The sequence below is a fragment of the Podarcis tiliguerta genome (assembly GCF_965153285.1).
Source record: "Podarcis tiliguerta genome assembly, chromosome: 1".
In the NCBI taxonomy this organism is placed as follows: domain Eukaryota; kingdom Metazoa; phylum Chordata; class Lepidosauria; order Squamata; family Lacertidae; genus Podarcis; species Podarcis tiliguerta.
Genome location: NC_139534.1, coordinates 17,304,918 through 17,326,676, shown reverse-complemented (window position 1 = coordinate 17,326,676; position 21,759 = coordinate 17,304,918). Strand labels below are relative to the sequence as shown.

The 21,759-nt window shown below is 45.0% G+C and overlaps 1 protein-coding gene across 1 annotated transcript in view; it reads left to right on the top strand.

Moving 5' to 3' along the window:
- The window catches only part of STK17B (serine/threonine kinase 17b), a 115,500-nt gene that overhangs the window by 56,044 nt on the left and 37,697 nt on the right, over positions 1-21,759 (top strand). The window lies entirely within an intron of this gene.

Genomic DNA, 21,759 nt, shown 5'->3' with positions numbered 1-21,759 from the left:
TAGCAAAAGTCAAAAATAAAGACTAGCCTTGCACCCTCTCCGCTTAAAAGCTTGGTTCTGTTGGGAGTGGAGGTGGCAGCTGGTGATACAGGGGTCATCCTGAAAGACAAAAAATGATTAAAAAAAATATATATTTGATTCCCTTAAAAGTTTAAGAAGAGTCTATGAAGCTCCAGACATGTAATTTCATAACGGGTCCAGAATTGGCACTGTGTTTCCAGAGGCCGGGGGCGGGGCGGTGAGATGGCTGGCGCCCACTTGTTGGGATACAACAATCTTTTATACATAAGAGGCCAGTATATAATGTTGACATGATCACATAATGCCCTTTCTTGACCCGTTTTGAAAGAGTGGCAGGAACTACTGTTTGGTAGTCTCTCGGAGAGGTTTGCCCTTTCTGGAAGATGAATCAAATGGTTAAAAACCCTTCAGGTCAATGTGCATTACTTTGAATTTACTAAGAAACATCCCCCCCCCCCAAATAATAATAATTCACCAGTCTACACTGTGCTGGTGCCTAAAACAGAAATGAACTTGCAAGCAGTCTCCGTCTATCTGAATTAACAAAAATATTTAAAATTGTTAGATTGTAATCAAGGCTCGTTGTGCACTTGAGAATTGTGGATGTACTGGCCTACAGAAAACAGCTGTTCACGAAAACACAAATGAAATGCTTCCTTCTGTCACAGGTAGAATGCCCTTCACCTGCCTCTACTTCTGTCCTTCCTTGAGTGGTATAAGAAAGTCCAAACAGTGCTATATTTGCACACATTTCTAGCAAACCTCTGCCCTGACCTTAAAAAGCTTAGGAAGGTGTGTGTAACTGGAGAACTGGCAAACAACAGAACAACTCTCCTCAGAATGGTTCATGTTACGAAGTGCAGTACAGTCGTTTGAGATAAGAAGGCAATGTTGCTAGAAAAAGAACCGTGGGATTTAGTTTTTTAAAAAATTGTCCTCATAACTAAAGAAAATTCAAAATGGAAATTTAAGCCTATATAATCCAGAAGGCTGTGAGTGCAACGACTCCCATAGCTCAGCGGGCAGGAAAGTTCAGGGATTTTACTTTCCTTAGCTGGTAAGTCTGAATTTCATAAACCCATTTTGTGTACTTGCCAGGCTATACCTTCAGATATCATCACAGAACATCTTCAGATTTAAGATGTTTTTGTAAGTTTCGGGGTTTGGGGTTACAACACAATTGTCCCAAACCCCATGCCACCCCACCTTAGCTCTCCAGTAATGTCAGTTTACCACTTACTCATATCCTGGTATAGGTACGTATTGTGAAAGCATAGATTCTCAGAATCTTTCCTGATGGTGAGAAGCCAAAATCTTGTTTTACAGCTAATACGTCTCCAGAAGGATTTTATCTTCACTCAGTTAAGAGAGGCTGAGAGGCAGCTGCAGAGAGATTGGAGTGGATTGTTTCTCAGATTTTCTTAGAACTAAACGTTAAAAATGGGGAGGGTGGGAGAGAGAGAAATCACAAAATTGTGACACCTTATAGTGTATAGATTTAGGGATTTGCTTGTGGGCAAGCAAAAGCCAGGTCTTCCTTTCCACCCGTTGTGTCACAGGTACACTTGTACAGTGGTACCTCGCAAGACGAATGCCTCGCAAGACGAAAAACTCGCAAGACGAAAGAGTTTTTTGTTTTTTTAGTTGCTTCGCAAGACGAATTTCCCTATGGGCTTGCTTCGCAAGACGAAAACATCTTCCGCCTTTTTCTTAAAACCGTCAATGCATTCCTATGGGAAACCGTCAATGCACAGTGGTGCTTCGCAAGACAAAAAAATTCACCAGACGAAAAAACTCGCAGAACGAATTAATTTCGTCTTGCGAGGCACCACTGTACAACAGATTTCCTCAAACTGAACTGCAAATGAATGTTTCATTCATTTTTATTTTACTTTCCCATAGCAAAATACTGCGAGTTATACGTGGGATAATGAGTGAATTCCCTGCAATGGACATGCTAGATAAGAGGAAGAGGAAGACTTTGGATTGCATGGCATTAACTTAAGTAATATGCATTCCTTATGCAATAAAGGTCTGTAAGTTGCATTTCCTTTTTAAGCTGTTTGACTGCCCAAAATACCAATAGCCATGGTGTCCATATGGAAACTTGTCCGGGTAGCAGAGGGAGCTGTGATTGCTGATTGACAGGTGGAATTAGCCAGAAGGCATCAATAGTCAAATTCATTCATCTAAGAGAATGTGCTGTGGCCATCAGCTTTTATTAATTGCTAGGTATGTTGTTTGGCGTCTACAATTTCTGCTCAATGCTCTGGAATGGCTTGTAAAATCAATTAACATTCTGCCCTTTCACCTGCAGAAGCAAAGATAGCTGGGCGTAATGATCTGTAGCTTCTCTTCCAAGAGGTGTGTATACTGGAGACAAACAACGAGATGCATCCTTTCTCTTTGTTACAGCAATCAGCTTCAGAACTATTTTGAATATATATTTGCATGGTTATAAGGATTCCACCCCCCCACCCTGGAATGATACAGATTTCATTCAGTAAAACGGGTGCATTCAATTTGATGCCATCACTCCCAGATGAGAGGCATAAGATGAACAATTGCGTGGTTAGATTAGGAGGGCATCTAAGGTGAAATACAACCCCGATCTAAAAGGCCAGGCTGTGCGCAATATAAGCTCCACGATGAAGTTGTTCGTCCCAGTTCACTGAATATATAGTGAACATACACAACATATAATCTTCAAAGGAAGTTGGAAATCCGGGCAGTAGCTGTCTGGCAGGGCTTCTGAAGGAAAGGCTCTGGCAGGGTATTTAAAGGGGCAGAGAAGCGTGAGCTGGCATTTTGCTTGCTTTTTTTCAAGTTACGGGAGTGAAGAAAGTTTTGTGGTTTCTTTGGTGCTTCCAGAGATCCAAAAGGGCTTCCGTTGCTAACGATGAGACTTGCATCTGCTCGCTTAGGCTTTGACATCTGAAGTGTTAATCACAGCTGTTTATAAGGCTGCGGATTATCAGTTGCAGATGTTTTCCGAGCCTTGCAGCAGATGTTGCAGTGATATTTCTGAGATGCTCTTTTTTTTTGGATGGAGGGAACTCTCTGTAAATGTTAAATGTCTGATAACACTACTGGTCTCAAGTCTCTTTCCGTTTAGTACAGAGCAATATGAATATTGTTTAAACACCAAGTTAACACATTTGGAACTATCCACACGTGTAACTGAGCAGATCTGAGAAAAAACAACAATTATGGCATACTTAATATATTGCACTGGGACATGAAGTAGTTAGCAACTGATGTTAAGAATAGTTAATAGTCAATAATTAGCATCTGATGTTACAAATGCCTATAGGTCACTGACTCATTTTTATTTAATTTATGGTTGTTTAATATAATTGATAGTTCTAGAAAGTTGCCTGTCTGACAAATCAAGGATTCCTTAGATGATGATGGTATTATTATTATTATTATTATTATTATTATTATTATTATTATTATTCCCTGTGAAATTATCCAGTCATATATTATTGCTGGCTATTTTGCCATTCGAACTATAAATTAAATAGCACCTGCCTGGACTCTTCTGGGCTTTGAGCTCCCTCTTCCAAGAAAATGTAAGGATATTATTTATTTAATATTATCTTAACTCTAGTGCTCCTTCACTTATTTATTTACTTCTTTATATGCTGGCCACCCAACCGTCTGGGAGGTTGGCATAAACACCTAAATACGAAATACGATCCACAAACACTAAAACCAAAATAAATCACACAAAAATCCAGTGAAAAACAAAACAATTTGAAGTCAGTATGAAACACAGTAACTGTGAAACAGTTTAAACTGGCCAGTAGGAACTTTGTGTAAAAGCTCCTTAGGTATCCAAGGGTCTGTAATTAAAAGGCCTTGGAAAACAAGAAAGCCTTGCACCTGGTGCCTAAAAGATAGCATATGCACCAGGTAAACCTGCCGGGGCATTTCATAAGTGGGGTGCCACCACCAAAAACACCTCCCTAGTAGGTGTCTGGGACGCGGGTGGCGCTGTGGGTAAAACCTCAGCGCCTAGGACTTGCCGATCGCATGGTCGGCGGTTCGAATCCCCGCAGCGGGGTGCGCTCCCGTCGTTCGGTCCCAGCGCCTGCCAACCTAGCAGTTCGAAAGCACCCCCGGGTGCAAGTAGATAAATAGGGACCGCTTACCAGCGGGAAAGTAAATGGCGTTCCGTGTGCTGCGCTGGCTCGCCAGATGCAGCTTGTCACGCTGGCCACGTGAGCCGGAAGTGTCTGCGCACAGCGCTGGCTCCCGGCCTATAGAGTGACATGAGCGCACAACCCTAGAGTCTGGCAAGACTGGCCCGTACGGGCAGGGGTACCTTTACCTTTTTAGTAGGTGTCTGCCTCACTTCAGTAGGTGATGTGGAAGCTGGAGAAGGGTCTCAAAAGAAGATCTCAGTGCCTGGGAAGGGCATATGGAAGAAAATGACTCTTTAGGTAACCTGGCACTCAAGTCTCCGGGACTGGAGGGGTGGGGCAGAAACAAAGCACATTACTGGGATCACTGCATTGATGCAGAAGTGATGTCACTTTTGGTTGGCTACCAGGATATTTTCAGAGGCACTTTGATCCATTTGTATTTTGATCCATTTGTAAACCGCCTGGAAATTTTCCAGCATTTGTACTTGCTTCCAGTCCATTTTAAGTTTTGGGGCTTTGGCGGGGGGGAATTAAAGCATTTTAAAAATAAAAACACACACACACTACTGTGTTTTCCCAGACATATTGCCAATTCAGCCAAAATCCGCCTGGACGCCATTTGCGCAGTCCGATTCCCAGATGTGTGTGGGACATATGACAGCCCTATTTGTGTTGCTTTGTGATTTTGTCCATAGTTGCTTGAATGTAACTGTTCTTTTTTCTCTCAACCAATGATAAAAGGTGAACCACGTTTAAAATGACTGTACTGCTCAAGCTAAAATACTTTGCTCCAGAGAGAGAGACAGACAGAGAGAGAGAGAGATCAGTTTGTCCATGCGCTGCTGAAGATGTTGTTTCTTTTCCAGAAGGACAGGTTAGGATTCTTGCGGCTCCTCCCTGCCTCCATTTCCGGCTTGGGGAGCATAATTGCTTGCTGACAGCTCTTTGACTCAGCTGCTGTGTTCTTACAACTTTGCATAATGATCGTATATCATTTCCATTGTTAGGTATACGAGGACTGTTCCATAATAATGCAACCACCCATGTTTCGCTTGGCACCGTTTGGAAATGGTCACTCAGCTCAGCTGATTGCTCCGGCCCAGTTTTGTTTACCTTACTTAGGGATCTGACGGTGGCTGTTGTCAAGGAACACGATCCTAAGCAACCGCTGGGGGATCCTGCTGATCCAAGACGGGGTTAACGGAGCCGTTGAACAGCTACTCCTTTAAGACCTGGTAGATCCATGCAGTGATTGTGGCAAAGAAAAATGCCGTGGGAGTATGGCCCAAGCAATGTACGTAGTAATAACTCAAGCTAAGCAGCCAGCTGGTGGCATGAATCGAGAGAGGGAGACGCTACGGCATTGCTTAAATCATTTACTGTGTGCAGCCACTCCATTAGTATAAGTATTGTGACAGTTCTTGCAAATGTAGCAGCTTATCAGAAGATATTTGTGTTGGATCTAGACCTCATCATCATACCTGTGAGTCGAGCCCTGTTGATTTCAGTGAGCCACACAGGCAAAGGAAAATGTTTTGCTTTACTTCATGGTTAAAATCAGGTGATGGGGACGTGTGGCTCTGCACACCTATCAAAGTGGCCCCTTGACATTGGGAAAGATCTGGATTTGGCCTGCTGACTGGATCCATTCCCCAGCCCCCCTTTACGGCTTGCTAAAGGTACACTTGCCTGTTGCAGCGAAAGCCCTGCCAGCTCTTTAAAGACTTTTGCAACATGCCAGATTTCATGAAAATGACTTGTACAATTTCTGAAACGTCCCAGAAACCTTTAGACTTCATCCTTTTGTTTCGGTTCCGCAAAAAGCACATAAGCTGAGGGAGAGAGCGCTGCAGGATACTTGCAATGACTGAGGATTCTAGTTTCAGGTAGTAGATGTTATTTCTTTATACATTCCGGATGTGTTTGATGCATTGTCGTATCCTTGAGATTCCTCATTTTTTTAATTATTATTTTTTTAAAATAAAAAATAGCAATTTAACAATGAAAGGGGGAGGGGAGAAATGGGGGGAAACCATGAGAAAGAGATGGGGGGGGGGGAGTGTGACAACCATCAGCTCACATTAAGATAATGGCAAATTATACATAAAGGGATAGAACAGTTTAGATTTTTTAGTCTGATGTTTAGTGGATATTTAGTGTTACATTTGTTTACTGGAGGTACTTTCTTTGAGAGAGAAAATTTTATTAGAGGTTTTAAACATATGAAGCATTAAATATCCAAACTCTCTTATGGAAAAATAATAAAAGGCAATATATCAAAAGAAAAGAATAATATAGAGAAAGAAAATAGAAAATACTGTATTCATTATCTTCATAACACAAAGAAAGAAAAGTAAAGAAAAAAAGAAAGCCCTCCACCACCATTTTATTTCAATCTTCTATCTGCATACCAAGAGCTGAATCTGCCCATCTCCCACCTGGGAGGTCTCCGCCATTCCTCAGCCTCACACCCTGAGAAAACCCTCTGATCTGTCTCCCACACAGATCTCTTCCTTTTCTAACCCACAATTATCTGTACAAATTTTATTGGAAGTACTTTATGATTGAATGTTTTTCTCCCGAAAGCATTTAAATCCATTTCTCCAGAAAACGGCCTATACCTTTGTTTAAGAACAGATTAGTTTATGAACAACTTGGATTAAGAACGCTGCAAACCCAGAAGTAGGTGTTTTGGTTTGTGAACTTTGCCTTGGAAGCAGAACATCTTCCGCTTCATGTTGAGTGTGTTCCATTTGTAAATTGAGTCCCCCGCTGCTATGGGAAAGCACGCCTTGGTTTAAGAATGCTTTGGATTAAGAACGGACTTCCAGAATGGAATAAGTTTGTAAACCAAGGTACCATTGTACTGCAGGATAGGAACATAGGGAGCTAGCTTAATATTGTATTAGACCAGTGGTCCATTTACCTCAGAATTGTCTGCACAGACTGGGAGAAGCTCCCCAGGGCTTCACATTGGGCTCTTTCCCCCACCCTTATCTTGAGATGCTGAGGACTGAACCTCAGATCTTCCTCACAGAAAGCCTTCCTTGATAATTTTAAATGTTTTATTTTTAATTTGTTGTAAACCAATCAGAGGGGTTATTGCCAACGAGAAGCATAGGCATGTTGTTAAATCATATAAATGAATAAATGCTCTACCGCCAACCTATAGACCTTCAGGATTCAAGGCCTGAATAAAAGGAATACTCAAAATAAAATAAAATCAGCCATACTTTTCAATCCATCTTTCTTCTGGTGGTTGTAATTCTGTTCTCATCCAAGCACATACAGGTTCCACATTTGTAATTGAGGAAAGGGTTATAGGCTTGTGGGTTGCGGAATTATGGTAGATTGAACAGTTAAAACAATAGAGTTGAACATCTCACAGACAGTTAAAGGCTGTTGTTGAAGAGGAAATGTTGAAGTGGCTTCAGACAGCTATAGATTTAAGTACCATCTTCCTTGGGCACATTCAGTGATAGCACTATTTAGGTTAGGTGTTCTCTGTTCTGGTCACAGTGATTATAAGGAGGAGTGATGCAGGGGATCAGTTCATATGACGCATTTCGCACTTAGTCACATAACATAATCATTGGTGTATCTCTACTTATGTGCAATTATTTGACAGTGCTTGGCTTCCAAACTGGGTGGCGTCATGGGTTGTAATGGGTGACATCAGGCCACCTGCTACCAGCCTTGTGATGGTTCAGATTATTTTATGCTGAAGCTCAGCAAGTGGGAAGCTCGGGTTGACGCTCTGCCAAATTACGTTTGGTGCCAGAACTCAAAAGCAAAGCATTCTGGGAACTCCCACGTGTAGGAACCAGTGTAGGAACAGGCCTGCACAACCTGTTATTCATAAATGTTGCCCATGAGCCAGGCATTGGGACCTTCCAGGAGCTTGATAAATTTCCTAGAGATGGTGGGGTTGTGCTTGTCTCAATACGTCTCAGGCTATGTAGGTCTGTGCTAGGCTATTTGTCCTGGTGGCCGCCCTCCATTTCCGCCTCCATATCCAGATTTTGTGCTTCACAATAGCCTTGTTCAGATGTGCTGCTTGCATGTAAACCCTGCCTGTGAGCACAGTGTGTGAGGACAAGTGCACTAAGACCTGTCGTCTTCTCCTTTCACTAGTTGCAGGCTGAGCTGTGATATGTGAGCCTCCTCCAGTCATGGATCCTCTTTGCATGACATAGAACCCCGTGAAATACGGGTCTAGATCAGAATGCATATCTTGAACGGCAGCAGTTAACCAGGGGTATTTCCTAGCTTCAACTGGGAGCTGAACCTGGGACGTTCTGCACATAGCTGTCAACTTACAGATTTGAAAATAAGGGATCAGCAGCCAAAATAAGGGATTTTCCAGGCACAGGTGTGTTCAACTTCCGAGCCCCTCTGAGCCAAAAGCAGAAAGCCCAGCCAGCAGCCAAACAAAGCCTCAAGCGGTGGCTCCCACAGCACAGCAACCCGGCAAAGGGGATGCAGCAAGGAAAACCACCCTCACCTCTCCACTGAGCAAAGGCGTGTCCCCAGGCAACGCGGCCGATTTGATCGGCACAAGGCATGCAAGCTCCACCCCCCAGTCATTCTTAGACTCCTTATTGGGTGAGCAACGCAGCCAAGCAACCCAGTTGGAGCCTCCCTCCTCCATGGCCGGCAGGAAGGGAGGGAGAGGAGCTGCTTCCTTTGAAACCCGGGAAATTTGAGGGACATCATCAGTAAGGGACATGGCGCTGGGATAAGGGAGTTTCCTGGCAAATAAGGGACGGTTGACAGCTGTAGTTCTGCATGGAGAGCTGATGCTCTGCCACTTGTACAGATAGCACACGAGGAGCAGACCCAAATAGGACTATTATTTTTGCTTATTCTGAGTTTCTATTGTTATCCCCACCACCACCACCTGTTTTTCCCTCTCTCGCTGGCTTCTGTAATTTCTGATTCAGAAATATCTGAATCAAATTCAAATTTTTTTTATGTTTGCAAGAATTGCCACTATTTGTCCTTGTGCCAAAGACCTTAATATAAAAGACTTAACACAGCAAAGAATCCTGGGCATGTATTACAGCACAACACGAAACCGATAATTTGTGGTCACTAATATCACAGTGCATGAGATATGCGTGAAATGTGGCCACATCTATTTAACTGGGCCTAGTGGAAACTCAATTAACTCAAGGATGTGTTTTTGTTACACAACATGGGACCTAGTTCTCGCAAACAAGCTTGCTCTCTCTCCCCACAGTCATTTCCTTCAGTATAAAATGCCACACAAAGAAGCTTAGATACGAACCACATGTTTTTGTGACATGATTGTTTCTGGGTTTCTCTCTTCTTAGCTACTCATTTTCATATGGCATAGACCGGTTCCTTCTTTTTATATCTCTCCATCCTGTCTGGCAGACCTCAGCATACTAATCCATTTCTGCTGCCATCACTGTTTGTTTGTTCAGTGTTCTCCTTTCCACTGTTGGTGACATGTTTATTGTGGGATAACCAGTCTCAGATAACCAACATGCTTAAGTCAGATTAATACATGAGTGGGTTAAAACCATAGAGTAAGCTGTCCTGCCAGGCTTTCCTCGCCTTGCGAGGGACCATGTAATCAAGCCTTTCTTCCCCTCAGTCTTCCTGATGAAATCAGTGTGTCAAGAGGCATAGCTGCAAGGTCCTCAAAAGCCATTCCTTGTGTTCCAATAATTTGGAAACTTCCAGTGCTTTGGAACTAAGCCAAGCTTTACCGCTTCTGCAACCTTTCTGAACGCTGTACGGAAAAGCACATGAATCTGACCTTCAGAGAGTTTTTATGTAAACCATTCTTAACTTACCAAACGTGTGGCCTTTTTTCTATGTTGGAGAAGTGAAAAAACTTTGGAAGAAACTCACCAGGGCATATTTTAAAGGTCCTGTGTCCTATATTTCCAAGTTTGCTGCATATTTTGTTATTTTTAAAATCTCTGCTTGGGTTCTCTCACTGAAGAGTACTTGCCCCAGACTTGGATCTTGGCATCCAGGAATTCTCCTCCCTTGCACCATCTCCTTATCTCCCTCATTTCAGAACCTTTGGTTCACTTCTTCCTTTAATCTTTTCTTCACTGGAATTCTCTGTCTGTCTGTCTATCTGTCTCTACTCATCCCCCCCCCCTCACATGTAGCCTCTGTGCACTAGCTACATCACGTTCAACATCAGTGCCAATGTTCTAATTCTTCTCCTTCAGGGAACTTGTGTGGCTGGACTCCAGCCCCAGCTAACATGGCCAACAATGAACAAACAAGGAGCAGTAACATCTGGAGGACCATCCTAGTTCCACTTCAACACTCCATCTCTTGGACACTTGCTTTATCCTCTCCTTTATCTCCCCATCCCTACACTTCATTTCCTTCCTCACTCCGTACAAACGCATCTGCTATTCACTCTATAGCTTCAATCAATCCCTTGTCATTTTCTGTGCCATTATGGTTGGGCAGCTGTTTCCCTCACCTTCAAAGCCATATTTCCTAAAGCACTCCTAGCCTGAAGCCTAGTCTGCAGATGCAGAAAAATGGGGTAAAGTGGCAGAAGGAAATACATCGCCGCACCCCTTCAGATTGCAGGTGGGACATTGGTCCTTGCTTCTCATCTTAGCAAGTGTGTGTGTGTGTGTGTGTGTGTGTGTGTGTGTGTTTGGGTTGTGTGTATTGTAGAAAGAGGTGGGAGGAAGACATGTGGATAACAAGTGTCCTTATTTTCCAGGTACAGTCCCAGATTCACACAAGCCGTCCCAGTTTCTGATTTCATCCCAGAATATCCTGCTTTTCCTTTTGTTGTTGTTTAGTCATTTAGTCGTGTCCGACTCTTCGTGACCCCATGGACCAGAGCACGCCAGGCACTCCTGTCTTCCACTGCCTCCCGCAGTTTGGTCAAACTCATGTTTGTATCTTCGAGAACACTGTCCAACCATCTCGTCCTCTGTCGTCCCCTTCTCCTTGTGCCCTCAAACTTTCCCTTAGTACGTCCCTGTTTTCATCAGAAAAGTGTTGGGAGGGTATGGAGTTATGTGACTCACGAGACAAGGAAATAAGTAACTAGAAGATTCCTAAGAAGATCTCTGAAGGCAGCCCTGTACAGTGGTACCTCGGAAGACGAATGCCTCGGAAGACGAAAAACTCGCAAGACGAAAGAGTTTTTCGTTTTCTGAGTTGCTTCGCAAGACGGATTTCCCTATGGGCTTGCTTCGCAAGATGAAACGTCTTGCGCCTTTTTTTTTAAAACCGCCAATGCATTCCTATGGGAAACAGTCAATACACAGTGGTGCTTCGCGAGACGAAAAAACTCGTAGAACGAAAAAACTCGCAGAACGAATTAATTTCATCTTGCGAGGCACCACTGTATAGGGAAGTTTTTCAATATTTAATGTTTTATCATGTTTTTATTTATGTTGGAAGCCGCCCAGGGTGGTTGGGGCAACCCATTCAGATGGGTGGGGTATAAAAAATAAATTTATTATAATTAGTAGTAATATTAATATTAGTATTATTATGGAATAGGACTTCCTTGTTTCCATTGGAGAAATGTTGGAGGGTATGCAGTTTCATGTTCAGGTTCATACCTAGATTGGCACAAAGTGTTAAAAGCCATGGGATGATAATGGTAGTTCAGCTTTTGGCTCAACATTCAAGAGGTATTCATGTACGTGGGAAATGGAAGAAGGGGCTGCCCTAATCACATAAGGTGATTCCCCATGTGTGTTTGCTGTCTTCATTAGGGGAACATCTCCAGCCTTTAACTAGACACAGGCCTAGCATCTCGTTCCAATGTGATACTTGTAGAGGAGCAATGTCTCTAAATGTCATTCTGCCCTGCATCCTCCAGCCTGGGTGGATGTTTCTGAGATCGGGGCACAAAGGTAGCAGCCACCTCTTCTGGTTGCCTCTGAACAACCCGGAGGCGTATTTTAAGGATGGGAAGGAAATTCGACTTGCATTTCAATGTGGATCTACCTAAATTGCACTTCCCAAATCAATATAGGAACTGAAACACAGCTATCTTTTGCATTTCTCAGAAATTTGTGGTGCAGTCCTCCAACCCCCTCCCCAGAAAAGGGCATGTATTAAAGGAAAGTGTGCCTAAGAATGCATGTATTAATGAAAGCAGTGCTCTGTTGGGAGAAATTGCTTGCAAAAAAAAGGTGTGTGCATTGGGCAAAAATGAATACTAAAATGCTGGCAAACTTTCTCAATGACTTTTTTTAAAAAATGCTAAATATTCATAATATTTATGGACCACTTGATTGTTGAAAACAAACCACAAAGCAGTTTAGAAAAAGAATAAAGCAATAAATTATCAGTAAAAACATCTAGTGAAAACATTCGAGAAATTGAGATTAGCAATACAGGTTAAAACACACATGGAAATCTGGCTAGCGCAAAACTGGAAAAACGAGAAAGGGGGAGGAAATCAGAATTGATAGATTCATCTATCCCTAATATATTTTGCTAGTGTGCCTGATAGCTGTGTTAACAGACCAATCTTTCATGAATTTATCTAATTCCCTTTTTGGTGCCATCTCCATATCTTGATTTGCACCTCAAGTCAATACTCTTTTGCAGTGTCTTTGCTTCTGTATTTTAAAGGCAAAAGAAGGGAACACAGTTTTCAAGCATGAAAACAAAGTACGGCATGTGGCCATCACCTTGTAACGCTCTATTAAAATAGGTCTGGCTTCCTTTTGAGGGTGGTTGAGCAGATGATACAGGGAGAACTCCAAGGTGACATTGCATATTGCCTGTAGCTAATTAAAAATTGCTGGCTGCTCCCAGATACCTCTCCTTCTAATCAAGGTATTCAAATTGTGTTGCAGTCAATGGAAGCGTAATCTGTTGCTTGCAATTTCATTTTCTGGTTTGGTTTCACACAATGGCCATATCATTAAATTGCCTTCCCTGGTTAAACGGATCCCAAACATACCTTCTTACGGAAACCAGCTAAAGAGGGGCTTTAGCATTTAATTGCTAAATGAAGGGCTTGTGTTCTCTAAGGGACACAATTAACAGCTTTCTGTTAACTGTTTGCAACATGCAGGCTGTGTGTCTCTGAGGCCCAGGAGCTGGATGCAGCTTTTCAGACTTTTCTGTCTGACTGTATAGACTCTTACGCGCACGCGCACACACACACACACCCCTCTTGCCAGACCACACCTTTCGCCAGCCCAGTGGCGTAACGTGGGTTGTCAGCACCCGGGGCAAGGCAAGTAATTTGCGCCCCCAAACCCGTGGTTTTGCGTCCCCTAACCCGTGGATTTGTGCCCCCTAACCCTAACCCCCAGATGTTGCGCCCGGTACGGCCGGCGCCCCCTGCACCCCCCACGCTACGCCACTGCGCCAGCCTGCTTTGCACCCTCCTCAAATGCTTTTACCTGGCGGGGATGCATCTTTGAATTGTTATCGTGCTTCTTGCCTTCCAGGATCGAGGATTGAGAGGTGTGTGTGTGTGTGTGTGTGTGTGTGTGTGTAGAAACTACTGTACACTACAAAGTTAAATTGTACAGTGGTACCTCAGCCGGTGGCGCTGTGGGTTAAACCACAGAGCCTAGGGCTTGCCGATCAGAAGGTCGGTGGTTCGAATCCCCTCGATGGGGTGAGCTCCCGTTGCTCGGTCCCTGCTCCTGCCAACCTAGCCGTTCGAAAGCACAAAGGGCAAATAGATAAATAGGTACCGCTCCAGTGGGAAGGTAAACGGCGTTTCCGTGCACTGCTCTGGTTTGCCTGAAGTGGCTTAGTCATGCTGGCCACATGACCCGGAAGCTGTACGCCGGCTCCATCGGCCAATAAAGCGAGATGAGCGTCGCAACCCCAGAGTCGGTCACGACTGGACCTAATGGTCAGGGGTCCCTTTACCTTTACCTCAGGTTACATACGCTTCAGGTTACAGACTCTGCTAACCCAGAAATAGTACCTCGGGTTAAGAACTTTGCTTCAGGATGAGAACAGAAATCGTGGCAGCAGCAGCAGGCCCCATTAGCTAAAGTGCTGCTTCAGGTTAAGAACAGTTTCAGGTTAAGAACGGACCTCCGGAACGAATTAAGTACTTAACCCGAGGTACCACTGTAGATTCCTTGCTTTGCTCACTTTTGCTTCTTTCCCTGCCTGCCACTCACAGGTGCCCCCCCCCCCCGAAGGAAAGACAACCCTTAAGCTGAAACTGTTTCACCACGTCTGGTCTATCCAGTCAGCTAAATTCACGGCAAAACCACACTTCCGTGTCAAACCACCTTCACCTTTATTGATTGTTTGAACAGAATTCGAGCAGCTGCAGAAGAACGATGACTGGGTGGCTGAATCAGGCTGAGATGAAGGAGACGGTTTGGGCAGGAGCAGGTAACACAGTGGGGCGGGGTCACAACAAAAGCCTCCTAGCAACAGCGTTGCTACAGCTTAATATACAGTTTAATATACTACAGCTTCCGCCCTGGCCTGCATTTCCCACAGTCGGTGCTGTTTCCGTTCCCCTGCCAGCGCCTGCTGTTTCACAAAAAATTCATAACTTATTTTTGAAACGTTTGTAACTTGCATTCGCGCCAATCTAACGGAAATCCCGGAGCAATGTAGAGAGAAGTCTTTGCAGACTTGAAAACAGCAACAGTGGTGCAAAATTGTAAATAGACACTGATTGTGATTTCCTGGAGAAATGTGTGAACTGCTGCAATTTCCGCTTCCTTTTTCCATTAGGATTCTCCCAACTGCCCTAGAGGAATGAGGAGACCGTAAGGCTGGTGCAGTGTGGGCACAACAGCAGAACCAAACTGGCACTCCTGCCAGGGTGCCCACACAGCTCCGCTGCTGCCATGTTGAACTAGCTAGGCCATTGGCTTTATCCAGCAGGCTGCTCTTATGTTCCTATGTTACCGGTGCTGCCGCTGAAGGTCTACTGCTGGGGCTCCAGCCTCCTAGACTGTCCATTTCTGGATGTGGATCAGGTGAAAAGACAACACAAGACTAGGCCCTCCAGATCACAACTGAGAGTGACAGAGATATACTGTATTTTTTGCTCTATAAGACTCACTTTTTCCCTCCTAAAAAGTAAGGGGAAATGTGTGTGCATCTTATGGAGCGAATGCAGGCTGCGCAGCTATCCCAGAAGCCAGAACAGCAAGAGGGATCGCTGCTTTCACTGCACAGCGATCCCTCTTGCTGTTCTGGCTTCTGAGATTCAGAATATTCTTTTTCTTGTTTTCCTCCTCCAAAAACTAGGTGCGTCTTGTGGTCTGGTGCGTCTTATAGAGCGAAAAATACGGTACCTCCTCCTTCGAACAGATCTCAACAGGATTAGCTACAAAGGAATAAACCACCAAAGCACGATCGCCAATACCGGCGCTAACACATTGGGAATGGGAAAAGTGGTTCTAGATACAGAGGGGGTGGGGAGATATAAGAACAAACAGACCAAGTTGGGACAGATCAATCTACCCAAGCCATCTGGGCAGTTTAACCAGGGAAAGCTGTAAAGCAGTCATAACATGTGAAAAAGCCCCTGTTAGCATAAAATAAGAGAGTGAGATTCAACTCAGTTGTTCTGTGCGCAGAACAAGATGCACTCTGCTCGGAAAGGATTGGAGGAACCCTCAGAACAGGTTTAGGGAGTGGATGCAAGGAGGATAGGGGGAAGTCCTGTTGGGTGTATGAATCTCATTCCCTACGCTCATACCCCACTTAGTATCCCCACTGTACTCCACCCATAGTAGGCAAAATTTCAATTCACCAACGGCAGCAAAAAACAAACCAACCCACAGTCAAATCTCGGGCCAGGCTGGCTTGTGCAGGAGCAGTTGAAATGAATGGGTACTGAGTTAGAATACTATTGTGCCGTTTCGATGACCATTTCCTGGGGAATATACCTTTCTGTAATCTTGAAGGTGCTTTTTCCGTAGCAACCTGAGTCTAGGGATATCTGCCTAGATAATCTGCAGAAAATAGTGGGGGGGGGAAGAGTTTGATACTATCATTTCAATTACTCAGCTGCTGCTCTTGGACGTGGTAGTGAAATAAGCGAAGCCCACGGGCGAAAATTTGACACGTTGAAAAACTTCTTGTCTTAGCCAGCATTTGCATGCATGCGTGTGTGTGTGTGTGTGTGTGTGTGTGTGAAAGAGAGGGAGAGCGAACACTAAATATAGTAAGGGCGAGGCTCCAGTGATGCAGATTAGCTGACTTCCCTGAGGGCTTTATGGAGTCATGTGTGGTGGAGTATAAATCAGAATAAAATAAAAGGAGCAAACACAGAGTTCAGTAATAGTATGTTGTCCATCGCTGTGCTCTGCCACTGTAATATCGGGGGAAAGCCAATCCCTCTCCTTTTCCCTCAGGCAAATTACGTGACACTGTGGTGTGGCTAGCCAAGCAAACTAAGGATGGTATTGGGCGGGAAACTGGATATACGTCTAATCTGATCATTCTCTGGTGGCAGATTTGGGTTCTAGAGCAGTTCAAGCGCTTGGTCATTGTTACGGCTGGGCGATATATCACTATATCATCCAAAACTGGTTTGAAGTCCATACTGTATTATGATATTGGTTTCATAATTTTTGACCTGGCAATATTTCACAAATCATTATGTGTGTTATGCAAAAATCACAATGCGGGGGAAGCCAATGCCTCTACATAGCTCCATCTTTATTTCAGACATCATGATATACAGTGGTACCTCGGGTTACATATGCTTCAGGTTACAGACTCCACTAACCCAGAAATAGTAGCTCGGGTTAAGAACTTTGCTTCAGGATGAGAACAGAAATCACGCGGCAGCGGCACGGCAGCAGCGGGAGGCCCCATTAGCTAAAGTGGTGCTTCAGGTTAAGAACAGTTTCAGGTTAAGAACGAACCTCCAGAACGAATTAAGTACTTAACCTGAGGTACCACTGTATCAGCCTATTGTGAAGTTTAGCTGCTGAAATATCCCTACATCCCTACACATATAGAAGGCCCCATCAGTTTTATACCACTTTAAGCAGTTACATCTTCCCCCCAAAGAATCCTGGGAACTTTAGTTTATTAAGGGTGCTGAAGGGTTCTTAGGAGACCCCTATTCCCTTCACAGAGCTGCAATTCCCAGAGTCCCCTGGAAAGAGGCATTGGTTGTTGAACTGCTCTGCGAATTGTAGCTACGTGAGGGGAGTAGGGGTCTCGTGACAACAACAATGGGAAGCCATGACTGTTTAAGGTGGCAGGACAGTGCCCTGCCCGCCCCTGCTGCCACTGGAGAAGCAAGGAGACGCCTCTGCATGATCCCACTAAGAGAGGCTTCCTGTTTTGCCTCAGGCAGTAGGGAAGAGTGGCCCTTGTGGTATGATACAGTGGTACCTCGGGTTACAGACGCTTCAGGTTACAGACGCTTCAGGTTACAGACTGCGCTAACCCAGAAATAGTACCTCAGGTTAAGAACTTTGGTTCAAGATGAGAACAGAAATTGCGCGGTGGCAGTGGGAGGTCCCATTAGCTAAAGTGGTACCTCAGGTTAAGAACAGACCTCTGGAACGAATTAAGTTCTTAACCAGAGGTAGCACTGTATTGCTTTAAATGTTTACTGCAGGAGGGCCTAAGTTTACTTCCTCCTTAACCATAACTGATATATGTATATTTAATATGGGTTTCTATTTATTTTCTTCTTAGTGCTTTGAGTAACTGCCAGAGCCATAGCTAGGTGATCTTGTGCCCCTGGCAAAACTGTCCAGATTGCGCCGCCTAGCCACGGACAAATTAGCTCTTCTTTCCACCTCTCCTCCAACCCCCTCACCCACCCATTCAATTCACTCTCTATTTAAAACCATTTCTTATGAGGCAATAATCAATATTTATATTTATGGACATATTTTTAAGCCGATTTTATGCCTCCTCCAATTGCCTGCGCCCCTGGCGGGGGTCCACCTCGCCACCCCCTAGCTACAGCCCTGGTAACTGCGTATACTGTGTGTGTGTGCTTGTGCCAGTGTGATGTAGTGGTTAAGAGCGGCAGACTCGTAATCTGGTGAACTGGGTTCGCTTCCCCGCTCCTCCACATGCAGCTGCTGGGTGACCTTGGGCTAGTCACACTTCTCTGAAGTCTCTCAGCCCCACTCACCTCACAGAGTGTTTGTTGTGGGGGAGGAAGGGAAAGGAGAATGTTAGCCGCTTTGAGACTCCTTCGGGTAGTGATAAAGTGGGATATCAAATCCAAACTCTTCTATGTGATCACCTACTTTCCCAACAAACCAGGCGCAGCCATGCATAGCCATGCTGAGTGCATTGCCAAAAACCCTTGCAATAAATGCAGTCCTATCAGGGACCCGGCAAACCTTTGCCTTTTTGCTGCTTGCCTTGTCGGGCGGGTGCCAGGCCAGAGGGTTGCCTTTGCTTTGGCCTGGTAGGTCATAAGTTATTCGGTAAACCAAGGGTTGGGGACCTGTGGCCCTTCAGGTGTCACTGGACCACAGCTCAATTGGCTGGGGCTGATGGGAGTTGGAGGAGAGCCTCCCACCTCTGCAATAAACGGACTTTACGATCTCGTGTAGTCATAATTCTCATAATGTTCCCTCAACCTCTGACTCCCCTGCCCCCTATTTTCCATATCACTTAAATTCTGGGGTCCTCGGAGGGGCTGTGTTCTGCCGGCTATGTTTTTCCTACCAAGTGCGGTGCGTGCCAAAAGCTCTGTCTAAATAACAAACTTTGCAATAATATTCCCAGGGCTCTCCGCTTCTTAAGTGTGTGTTTGTTTGTATGGCTTTCGGAACATGGCGGAGCAGAGCGGTTCTGGCTCCAGAAGGGATCTGCGAGGAGACATAATAAGGCCAGGAGACACGCAAGTGCTGTCATTTGCTGCGCTGGCCCCCATGTTCCACAAGAGTGCCAAGCATCTTAATTGTAGCCATCTTTTTTAATTTTCATCCTGCGCGCTATCTGGCATGCTAGGAATGCCGTGTTTTTCTTTTCATGCCGTGCCGAACGAACTCCGAGTCCTAATCCGGTTGGACTTTTGGATGCGTCGAATACTTCTGCTTGCTTGTTTTTTTTCCCCCTTTCTTTTTTGGCAGAGCGACCTGGAATGATAATGAAGCAGGTGCGTAGGCTCAGCTTTGACAGAAATGTATAATTCTGTGGGAGGATCCTAGTGAAGATCCTAGACTGCGATAGTGGAAAACAGAACATCAGTTGCCAATCGTGAAATTTAGGTGGAAGGTTACATGAGATTGAATTGCTGGGAGAAATGTGGCGGCTGTAACTTAATGCGGGCAATGAGCAACGCAAAAGCTTCGGTGTGGTGGTGGTGGTGGAAAATAGCTTGTGGCATCAGTTCATGCCTAGGTGGCATACTACAGGATGCAGAATCTAACCCAGGGTCTGCAATCCTGAGGATCTTTATTCTTACACATTTCTTGCATGCCCCTCGAGTGTTTGGAGATGTACAGAACAGTGGTGCAATCCTTGCCCCGATGACTTTGAGAATATACTCCAGGTTGCTTAGTAAAGGTTAGTTACCTAGAGTTGCATCCATCTAAGTCACTGCACATCACTCCTGATCTGTTCTGGGGGCTTTGGGAAATTCCCAGATAAGATTTGGGGCAGGGGGGCAGTGCAGGGAGATGAAATTCTGATGCCCAAGCAGAGGTTGTTCCGCTAATGCAATGACTTGCAACTCCCATTTACATAACATAATAAGGTCTGTTGAATTTAGCCCATTAATCAGCTAGGTTGATGAAATCATTTTGTGTTTGCGCTTCAGCTAGATAGTAGGCTTTTTAAAAATTGTGCGCGGGTGGCGCTGTGGGTTAAACCACGGAGCCTAGGACTTGCCGATCGGAAGGTCGGCGGTTTGAATCCCCGCGACGGGGTGAGCTCCCATTGCTCGGTCCCTGCTCCTGCCAACCTAGCAGTTCGAAAGCACCTCCAAGTGCAAGTAGATAAATAGGGACCGCTCTCCGGCGGAAAGGTAAACGGCGTTTCCGTGTGCTGCTCTGGTTCGCCAGAAGCGGCTTAGTCACGCTGTCTGCGGACAAGTGCCGGCTCCCGGCCTATAGAGCGAGATGAGTGCGCAACCCCAGAGTCGGTCACGACTGGACCTGATGGTCAGGGGTACCTTTACCTTTACCTTACTTGTACAAATCAAATGAGGCAAGCCTCATCTTAGAAGACTTGTTTCACTTTTATTTTTATATATATGTAGGTATATATAAATATATATATGCTTTCGTAGATTTTCACGGGTACAGGAATGCAGGTTTTGGTGTCCTCGGGTGTCTTCCCGTGTAAAAGTTGGGGTGTCTAGGCGACGTTTCGACGAGGTCTCACTCGTCATCTTCAGGCTGGTGCTTTCGGCTTCTTGTTACTGGAACAGAGCAGGATCTCAGTGTTTGAGTTCCTATAAATACTGTTGAGGAGGTGTGGTGTATAGCCTCCAATGTTCTGGGCAGAGAGGAGGTTCCCAGGCTAGTGTGCCTTTTCTTCTTTTGTTCCTTAATTACTTGAGGGATATCTTGAGTGATTTCTTGAGTGATTTCCTGAATCCCACTTAGGTGGGTCATTAGGTGTGGATTAGTTGCTAAAGCCTTCGTGTCTTGAACTCTTGAACTTTGTGAAGAGTTTTTCTGAGAAGATGGCTGTACTGCACTTGGTTGTGCTCTGGCTTGGCTTCGTGTATAGGGGCGAGCTGTATATATTTGTATATATGTACACACACACACACACACACACACACACAATTTATACATATAAAAGATCACATACAGATCACAGCACCGTATCTTTACATAAAATTAATAGAGAAGAAGGTTCCAAAGGACTCACTCCTAGTTTACTCTCATACAGTCAGCTATGCCTCTTCTATGATGTTGCCTGCAGCAATTGTACATGCATAATCAAAGGCAATATGCATTTGTTTGTTTCTTTATTGCTTGCTTGTTCGCTTCCTTTAAAGTGGATCTGCAGTGAGAAACACTGCATAATTTGCCTACTGCCACATTTTGCAATTCTACAAATACATAGGAAAAGCTGTCAAGGGTCTTTTGCAACACCCTTGCACCCGGGACCCGGGTGGCGCTGTGGGTAAAAGCCTCAGTGCCTAGGACTTGCTGATCGAAAGGTTGGCGGTTCGAATCCCCGCGGCGGGGTGCGCTCCCGCCGCTCGGTCCCAGCGCCTGCCAACCTAGCAGTTTGAAAGCACTCCCGGGTGCAAGTAGATAAATAGGGACCGCTTACCAGCGGGAAGGTAAACAGCGTTCTGTGTGCTGCGCTGGCTCGCCAGAGCAGCGATGTCACGCTGGCCACGTGACCCGGAAGTGTCTCCGGACAGCGCTGGCCCCCGGCCTCTTGAGTGAGATGGGCGCACAACCCTAGCGTCTGTCAAGACTGGCCCGTACAGGCAGGGGTACCTTTACCTTTACCTTATTTACACTCGGACATTTCAGATCCTGCTATACAATATGGTGCGTGTGGTCAGGGAGGCAGTGACACCTGCCTAAGCTGGACCTGCTACACTCAGCGATGGGTGTGTAGGTGGGACTCCCCTCATGCCTGGTCCGGAAGCTGCAGTTTGTACTGAATGCTACAGTGCAATGGCTCACAGGAGTGCAAGTCTGTCGGC